Raw genomic sequence first — 9,413 nt, 5'->3', positions numbered from 1 at the left:
ACACACACACACACACACACACACACTGAATGGCCAGATTATTATGCATTCAGAGATCATAATAATCAGGCCACTCAGTGTATATTTTGATTGATTTCAGAGAGGGAGAGATAGAAACATCAATGATGAGAGAGAATCATTGATCGGCTGCCTCCTGCACACCCCCCACTGGGGATTGAGTCCACAACCTGGGCATGTGCCCTTGATCGGAATCAAAGCCTGGACCCTCCAGTCTGCAGGCCGACGCTCTATTCACTGAGCCAAACTGGCTAGGGCTCACCTCATTTGTTTTTAAATCAAAGTATCCAGATTTACATACAGTATATGAAAGTATAGAAAAAAATGTAAGTGCCATGAGGACAGGAAATGTACTTTTCACTACTGTTGCCCAAGTGCTAGAACAGTGTGAGGCACATGGTAGGTGCTAAACAAATGAATGAAATTACACATTAAAAAAACTAAAAAGACTACATTAAAATGCTAATGATGCTTATTTATAAATAATGGGCTAATGGGTCACTTAAATTTTCTTCTTTATTGGGGGGGGGGGTTAGGGATGTTGCAAAATTTTAATAATGTGCCTGTATTAGATTGGAAGTTGAATAAAAAGAAAAGAAATAATGACAGGAATTTGCAAATTGGCAAACTTAAGAACCAGAAGGCATGACTCTTACTGAAGTCCAGTTGCAGGAGAGTCTTGTAGAAAGGCTTCTTATAGGAAGTAGGGTTTGAGAGGTTTAAAATATCTTTCTCTCAGCCCTAGCTGGTTTGACTCAGTGGGTAGAGCATCAGCCTATGGCCTGAAGGGCCCCAAGTTCGATTCCAGTCAGGGGCACATGCCTGGGTTGTGGGCTTGATCCCCAGTAGGGGGTGTGCAGGGGGCAGCCAATCAATGATTCTCTCTCATCATTGATGTTTCTCTCTCTCTCTCCATCTCCCTTCCTCTCAGAAATCAATAAAAATATATTAAAAAATAAAATAAAATATCTTTCCCTCAGAGTTATTTTAAGCTAGCTGTTACAGAGGAAAAACCAGGTAGAAGAATTCACACCAAGAGCTGAATGAATGGCAGCTGGTGACACTCTCTTTCCCAGGTGTCAAGAATTCACACTGGTTGATTATGTGGTAGCAACTTTTTATTTGCTTTACTTATCAATTACTGGGAAAGGTATATTAAAATCTCTCACTATGGTGGTGGATTTGTTGGTCTCTCCTTCAAATACAGTGCTTCATTCTGTGTAATTTTTTTCAGGTCTATTTTCCAGGTCACTCATTTTCCCTTCACCTGTGTCTAAACCAATGCTTAAACTTTCCTTTGAGTTTCAAAGGTTAATTATTATTATTTTTTTATTTTAAGACACTTTATTTTCCACTTTGACTCATTAATGTTGATACATTAAATGCTTTTGTATAGTTCTTTAAACTCATTTCATAATTGGTGTCTGGTAATTCTACCCTCTGCTGTCTATCTGGGGCTGATTCTGCAATTTATTTATTTCACGGTAATTATAATTTGTTTCAAATATGCTTAGAGACTTTTTAAATTGTGTACTCACATTTCTATGGGACAGCTTTGAAGCCTGTCTTTAAGTGAGTTCCTCAAGCAAAGATTGGTTTTTGCTTCTGTCAGATCTTTTATGGTGCCATCAAGCTGGGGCTGGTTAGACAGTGTTAAGTTCTAACTCCAAACCTGTTTGAGAGTGGACTCAGGGTCAGTTAGGAATGATGAGGGGAGATATTTTTCTCTTATTCAGAACCATCTAGAGTAGGGCTGAGACAGCCAAGTGTTCCAACCACATATTTCTTTATACATATTTTTCCTACTCATCTACTGACCTCGTGATCTTTTAGGGAGCTCCTGAATTATACAGTGATCTACAATACAACCTCCATTGCAGTGCTCTCAGCATCTGTCTTTTGCCACGTGAGTATAGGCCGTTCAACCCAAACTCTCAGCTCCTAGAGACTTGTAAATTACCTAGTGAACAGGGGTTCTAGTGCTTGCTTTCTTCTTTGGATTTGTGCTTTCTTGTTACTTTCTCTTTTCCAACCTAATTTATTCATGTATTAAAAATATGAATTGTATATTTTAGAATCATTTTTTAAATGTTCTGCACTGGGAGGGCTTCTCTAGAATCTGGATTGCCTTAGTGCCAAAAATGGATGTCCTGTGTCCAGGTAACAACTTGCTATCTTGGTTAAGAGGAATGACTGTCTTTATTACCTACCCTTCCCTCCTCCACAAACTGTATCCATCTTTATCCTCCCCTCATCATCTCATCTATTCCAACTTAATAAACAATAAGTGCTTCCATTTATTTGAACCCTTGCTATGTGCTAGTCACTGCTCTAAGCTCTTTACATGTTTCATTTTATTTAGTGTTTAGAGTAGTCCTGTGATGTAGATAAAGTTTGAATCTTTATCTTGCAGAGGAGGAGCCTGAGGTTCAGAGAGGGTAAGCTATGAGCCCATAGGAGTCTGCATACTTGTCCATCAATCTATACTGTCTATCATGACTGATGGATGGGCAAACTGATTTGGTATTCCCAAGTAAGCGTCTTGAATTCAAATAAGTTTAGAAAACACAGTTCATTTAAACTAAGTGGTTTTCTTTGCAGAGAGATCTCAGAGCCCTTAATATCCTATCTAATAAAGAGGGAATATGCTAATTGACCATCACACCATCACAAAGATGGCAGTGCCCACAGGAGGGAATATGCTAATTGACTGCCATGCCCTCAAAGATGGTGGAGCCCACAGCCACAAGATGGTGGCTCCCAGTCCCCTTAGCCCCGCCAGGGTGGCAGGCGCCCGGCTGCTCCGCAAACCTGCCTCCAGAGTCCCCCAGTCCCCTCAGTCCCCCAGCCACCCAGGGCCAAACCAAGGTGCAGGGAAGCCTCAGATGGTGGCTGCCCAGCCTCCCAGGGCCACTCAAGGCTCAGGTAACCAGGGCCGGCCAAGGCTTGCGCTGCTGGCAGTGGCAGCAGCAGAGGTGTGATGGGGGTGTTGCCTTCCCCTGATCGCCGGGTCGCCTCCTGCCCCTGAGGGCTCCCAGACTGTGAGAGGGGGCAGGCCGGGCTGAGGGACCTCCCCTCCAGTGCATGAATTTTCATGCACCGGGCCTCTAGTATTAAATATGCACTGTGAGTCGTGAAGGGAGCAGATCAAGTGTGCAGCTTTTCCCAAACTCTCTTGACTACAGAACTCTTTTTTCCCCCCAACACCTGCAGTGCCATAGAACACAATTTTGGAAATGTTGCTCTAAAATAATGAAATTTATCCTTCTCCTTCTGTATATTTAAGCATCAAAAATTTGGGAAACTTGCCCTGGCCAGTGTTTTCAGTGGTTAGAGCACTGGCTCATGCAGTTAAGGGGAAGGGTCGCAGGTTGGATTCTTGGTCAAGGGCATGTACCTGGGTTGTAGGTTTCATCCCTGGCCTCGGTTAGGGCACATATGGGAGGCAACCAATCGATGTGTCTCTCTCACATTCATGCTTCCCTCTTTCTCTCTCTCTCTCTCTTCCCTCCCCTCTCTGCCTCCTTTCCACTCTCTAAAAATCAATGGAAAAATTATCCATGGGTGAGGATTGACAAAACAAAACAACAACAAAATGGGAAACTCCAGAGAAAGATAAGAGATAGTCTTTAACCTGTATAGTAATAGAGATAATGATGGTGGTAAACAAACAACAAAGGTAGGTACGCAGCTTGATCATTCTTCTAGTCATGTGATTTGTCTTCATGTGACTTTTACAATATTCACAACAGCCTCATGTAACTTATTACCAAAGGCATTCAAAAGATTGCCACAGAATGTAGGGAATTCGTTACCAAAGGGGTCACCTCAACTTCCTCGCACATGGGTAGCACCGTTGGCACAAGCACATGCCAGAGTGTCATTGCAGGAGCAGCCCTCACTGGGAGATACGCATTCAGTGATGGTCAGAGGTCCAGAGCAGCCTCAGCAAAAGAAATACACAAAACTGTTCATCGTGATTATCTTTGAGTGGTAGGATTATGAATGTTATTTTTTCTTTTAATTTACCATATTTTAAAACATTTTGACAAAATTAGGTATTATTTTTAGAATTAAAAAAAATATATATATATTTTAATCCTCATCCAAGGATATTTTTCCATTGATTTTTAGAGAGAATGGAAGAGAGAGGGAAAGACAGAGAGAAATATTGATGTGAGAGAAACATCGATTCGTTGCCTCCTGCACACGCCCTGACCAGGGCCTGGGCTGGGGAAGAGCCTGCAACCAAGGTACATGCCTTTGACTGGAATCAAACCCGGGACATCTTCGGTCTGCAGGCCGACACTCTATCCACTGAGCCAAACCGGCTAGGACATAAATGAAATGTTTTTAAAGAAGGAATCTCATAACTACTTAAAAGGGAAAAATAAGTTTTAACAGGGGAAGGTGACTTTTCTAAAGTCACACAATCTGTCTGAGGTCAAATTGGAGGGCTTGGCTCCCTGACTGGGACCCTCCTGAGGATACGTTACATAATCCTATAGTCACTGCCTGGGCTGTCCCTCAGGAAAGGCATCTCCAAAGGAGGAAATACATGGGTCTTCTGAGTAAGTAAGTTTCCTCTCTCTCTGGACAAACAGGAAGCCATGCTGCCAATTCCATGGAATTCTCCTCCTGTGCTTCAGTGTTTGCTACTAATTTTCTTACTTGGCGGGGAGAGGGGAATCACGAAAGGAGGGGTAAGGGCTCACACTAGGAGTGTGGGAGAATTAGTCTCTCTCAAGGACACCGTCCTAGGAGACATGGAGCATGGCTGCTGCTGTTTTTTCCCTAGGATGTTTATTGTGTTGGGCACCCCCAGAAGATCTGGAGAAAGAATGTCACGTGAGTTCTCGAGGGAAGAGTGGCTGGAACCGCCTGATGTGAAAGTTTGCAAATCTTTGGCTGCTGAGGTTGGGTGATTGGGAGGTCTGTGGTGATGCTGGAATTTATTTTACAAAATAGACAATGAAGTAATTGATTGGTTCACTGTTTCCAATTAAGACTGCATTTTTGTGGTTTTTCTTGTGGCAATAAGAGCTCAGAGGGATGAGGGTCTAACACGGGAGAAAGGATTCTGTAACTTCACCCACCTGTATCTGCCTTCCCATACAACGTGAGCAGCAGAAGCTGGAACGTGGGGGGCAGATGTCCTCGATCACCGAGGCACAGAACTGGAAGGGGCACTCAGAAAGCCTTGGTGCCGACCTCACCATTTGTCATATGGGGAAAGTAAATGAAACAGAGGAGAAAGTGACAAGTATTTAAATACATATTGAGTATCTGGTCTGTGCTGCATTCTAAGCCAGGCAATGAAGGTACAGCAGAAAACAATGCAGATGGCCCCCTGCCTTCTGCAATCTAGAGACCCGGGAGGTACAATTACAAAACAAACTCCCAGCCAGATTCCAGGTCTCTTAGGTCCTAATGGGTGAGTGTTGTTACGTTTTCCATCTAACATACATTAGGCCCCTAAGATTTTCTGTCTGATTTGGGGCAACTCCTTAAACATCTGTAGGTTTCAATCTTAGTAACATACAAAAAGAAACTCACACATTTACTGTTAGTTTTTTATTTAAAAAAACTAACAGTAAATGTTAGTTTAGTTACTGAGAACCATCCATATCCCAGGCCTAGAGCTAACTGCTCTCAGAGACTAAACCTTTTTTGCTGGGAGTTAAATTTCCACCTGTCAACGATTCTCTCCAAACAGTAACCAAAAGGTAGCTGGAAACTCCAACGATGGTTAAGTTTTCTTTTTGCTATGCAAAGTTGGCTCTCCCCCAAGTACCTGACTTGCAACTTGATTTTATTTTCCCCTCCTTCTCTCCTCCTCTCCCTCCCTCCCTCCTCCCTCCCCCTTTTTCTTCTTTCCGTTCTCCATCCCTTCTTCTCTCTCTCCTTTCTTTTTATCCATCTTCTTTCCATTTGAACTATAAGCCCTAACACCAGTGCATTGATTTACAGTAAGAGATTTCAATGTCAGAAAACTGGACACTTGCATTGGCACAGTTACTGTATTCCTGCTTTGCAGCTGCTCCACAACTATTGTAAATTTTATTTATTGCTCCCAAGTGAGAAGTCCTCCTAAATCTCAAGATTTTATTTAGCATAGGGGATGTCAATACTGAATTATATGCACCGCCATTTCAGGAAAACATGTTATTGGCATATATCCCAAAGAGAGCAAGGGCAAGAGGGAGAAAAGGAAAAAAAATGCAAAATGACATGACTGGTTTTTGACAAGTTCAGATAAAAAGGAAGAAAAAACTACTGGTCCTTATCAGGGCAAATATTGTTATCTCCCACAGTACATAAGAATTTCCAATATTAACCAACCTGTACCCTTCAAAAGACATTTTCTCATAGCTGAGGAATCACATTCATGTTGGCAGCTGATTTACAAGCACAGGAATGTGGTTTCTTGGACCACTGCCTCATTAGAATCGAGAAAGTGTAGAAATAAGTGGTGCTCATCTCTTCGTTTTTTCAATTCATTTGCATGTAATTTTTTTCTTTCAACTTTCAGGAAATTATTGGAAAGTAGTTACTTGACATTAGCAAGGGTTTATGGGCATACTGCTAAGCACTGTGTAGCAGCCCTTTCAGAGTCTTACTCCAATAAGCCAACAAGGTAAATGTGCATATTCTTTTTGAAGATCATTGTTATATCAGCCTGAAAACTGACCATCTCATCATTTCTCCTGTTCAACTTTTTCAGGCACTCTGAATCCATTCACTGCTCATGAGTGTGTGTGTGTGTGTGTGTGCGTGCGTGTGTGTGTGTGTGTGTGTGTGTTTCAGAAGGCACTGCGGGCTTTAAGCAAGTACAGATGAGGGATTTATGGTCTAATTGTTGAAAAAGGTGGGGCCTAGCTGGAGAACCACCATCCCTGTCTTGGTGGGATCTTTTTGTGGGGAAAAATATAGACAATTTTTTGGTCCCATTTTATGCCAGAGCAGGAGGATCCCAACCAAACAGTAGGCTGGGAAGAAAATCGTTCTTCATAAAAGAGCACTTGAGCCCTCTCTGGTTTGGCTCAGTGGATAGTGCGCCTGCCTGCGGACTGAAGGGTCCCGGATTTGATTCCAATCAAGGGCACATGCCCAGGTTGCTGGCTCAATCCCCAGTAGTGGGCATCAGGAAGCAGCCAATCCATGGTTCTGTCTCATCATTGAGGTTTCTATCTCTCTCTCCCTCTCCCTTCCCCTCTGAAATCAATAAATTTTTATTTTTTTTTTAGAAAAGCGTACTTGATACTCATGCCACTGTGTTTTTACATCTGTACTTCAGTTTCCTCATCTACAAATCTGTGCTTTCATATTGTATGTGCAACTTCTTTTACAGAGTGCCACAGGGAAGTGGATAGTGTATCTTCGCCACATTTACTGCTATTATTATTACTACTGCTATTACTGTCACTACTGTTACTCTGCTACTACTACTACTACCACTACTACCACTGCTACTACTGCCAGTCTTTCTATAATCACTACTCTGGGTCATCTCAATATTGTATTTAGATACTCAGCAACTACAATATTATTTTGAACTCCAGAAAACTGTGATATGTTGGAAGTCTGTCTTTAAGTAACAGAAAACTTAACTCAAACTGGCTTAAAAAAAACAAATAAGAGTTTCAAGGCTGGCAATCCAGTGAGCTAAGATACCCTGAAAGCTTCCCACTACAAACCTAAAGAAATGCTGGAAAAATTTTCCCCCAGAAGACCTTACACTATGAATTCAACTTCTTTCATAGTTTTGAACTATTCATGTTGTCTGTTTCATTATGAATGAGTTTTGTTGTTTGTGGTTTTTGAAGAATTGGTCCATTTCATCTAAGTTGTGAAATTTGTGTGTTGTAGAGTTTCCCACAGTATCACTTCACCCTTTTACTGTATGCAGGTCTATAGTGATATGTTCTTTCATTTCTGATATCAGTAATTTATGTCTTCTTTCTTTTAATGTCAGTTTTGCTATAGGTTAATTTGTATTTTATTGATCTTTTTACAAAATAAGTTTTAGTTGACTTGACTTTCTCTATTTTCCTCTTTTTAATTGTATTGACTTCTGCTTTTATCTTTATGATTTCTCTCCTTCTGCTTGCATTAGATGTGTTTTCCTCTTCTTTTTCTACTTTTAAAATGTCCTTTCTACCCAGCCAGTATGGCTCAGTAGTTGAGTGTGGACCTATGAACCAGGAGGTCACAGTTCAATTCCTGGTCAGGGCACATGCCCAGGTTGCAGGCTCGATCCCAGGCTTGATCTCTGGTGAGGGATGTGCAGGAGGCAGCCAATCAATGATTCTCTCTCATCACTGATGTTTCTATCTCTCTCTCCCTTTCTCTTCCTCTCTGAAATCAATAAAAATATTTTTTAAAAAATAAAAGGCCTTTCTATAATCATTCAATGCTATGAACTTCCATCTCAACACTGCTTTAAATTATCACACAATTTTATGTTATAGTTTCATTTTTGTTCAGTTTAGAATATTTTCTAACTTCCCTTAAGACTTCATTGATGCACGAATTTATTTATAAGGGTGTTGTTTAATTTCCAAGTGTTTGGAAATTTTATCTTTCTATCATTATTTCTACTTTAATTCCACTATAGTCAGAAAATATACTGTGTATTATTTCAATTATTTATGTGTTAAGATGTGCTTTATGACTGAGGATATGATCCATCTTGTGAGTGTGCCACATGTACTTGAAAAGAATGTGTATTTTATTGTCAGTTGTGGAATGTCCTAAAAACTTCATTGAGATCTAGTTGGTTGATGGTGTTGTTCAGTTCATCTGCATCCTTGCTGATTTTCTATATGTTCTATCAACTGCTGAGCAGCAAGCTGAGGCCTCTAACTTTTGGATTTGTTTATTTCTACCTTTAGTTCCATCAGTTTTTGCTTCATGCATTTTGGAGCTCTGTTAAAGATACAAACATAATTAGGATTGTTACATCTCTTGGTGAAATGATCCTTTCATCGTTATGTAATGCCACTCTTTATTCCCAGTAAATTACTTTGTTCTACAGTAAGCTTTGTCTGATATTAATACAACCATTCCCGCTTTCTTCTTTTTTAGATACTTTTATTTATTTTGATTTTTTAATTTTGTTTGTTAATATTCACCCAAGGGTATTTTTTCCATGATTTTAGAGAGAGTAGAAAAAAGGGAGGGGATGGGAGGGGGGGAGAGAAAGAAAAACATTGATAGAGAGACACATTGATTGGTTGCCTCTCCAACAGCCCTGACCAGGGTTGAGGATCAAACCTGCAACCCAAGTACATGCCCTTGACCGGGAATTGAATCTGCAATGCTTCTGTGTGGGCTGATGATCTAACCACTGAACACACCAGCCAGGGCCAGCTTTGTTTTGATTAGGGTTTGCA

Source organism: Eptesicus fuscus, chromosome 17 (assembly GCF_027574615.1).
Source record: "Eptesicus fuscus isolate TK198812 chromosome 17, DD_ASM_mEF_20220401, whole genome shotgun sequence".
Classification (NCBI taxonomy): domain Eukaryota; kingdom Metazoa; phylum Chordata; class Mammalia; order Chiroptera; family Vespertilionidae; genus Eptesicus; species Eptesicus fuscus.
The sequence above is the reverse complement of the archived record's forward strand: the minus strand, read 5'-3'. Positions refer to the sequence as shown.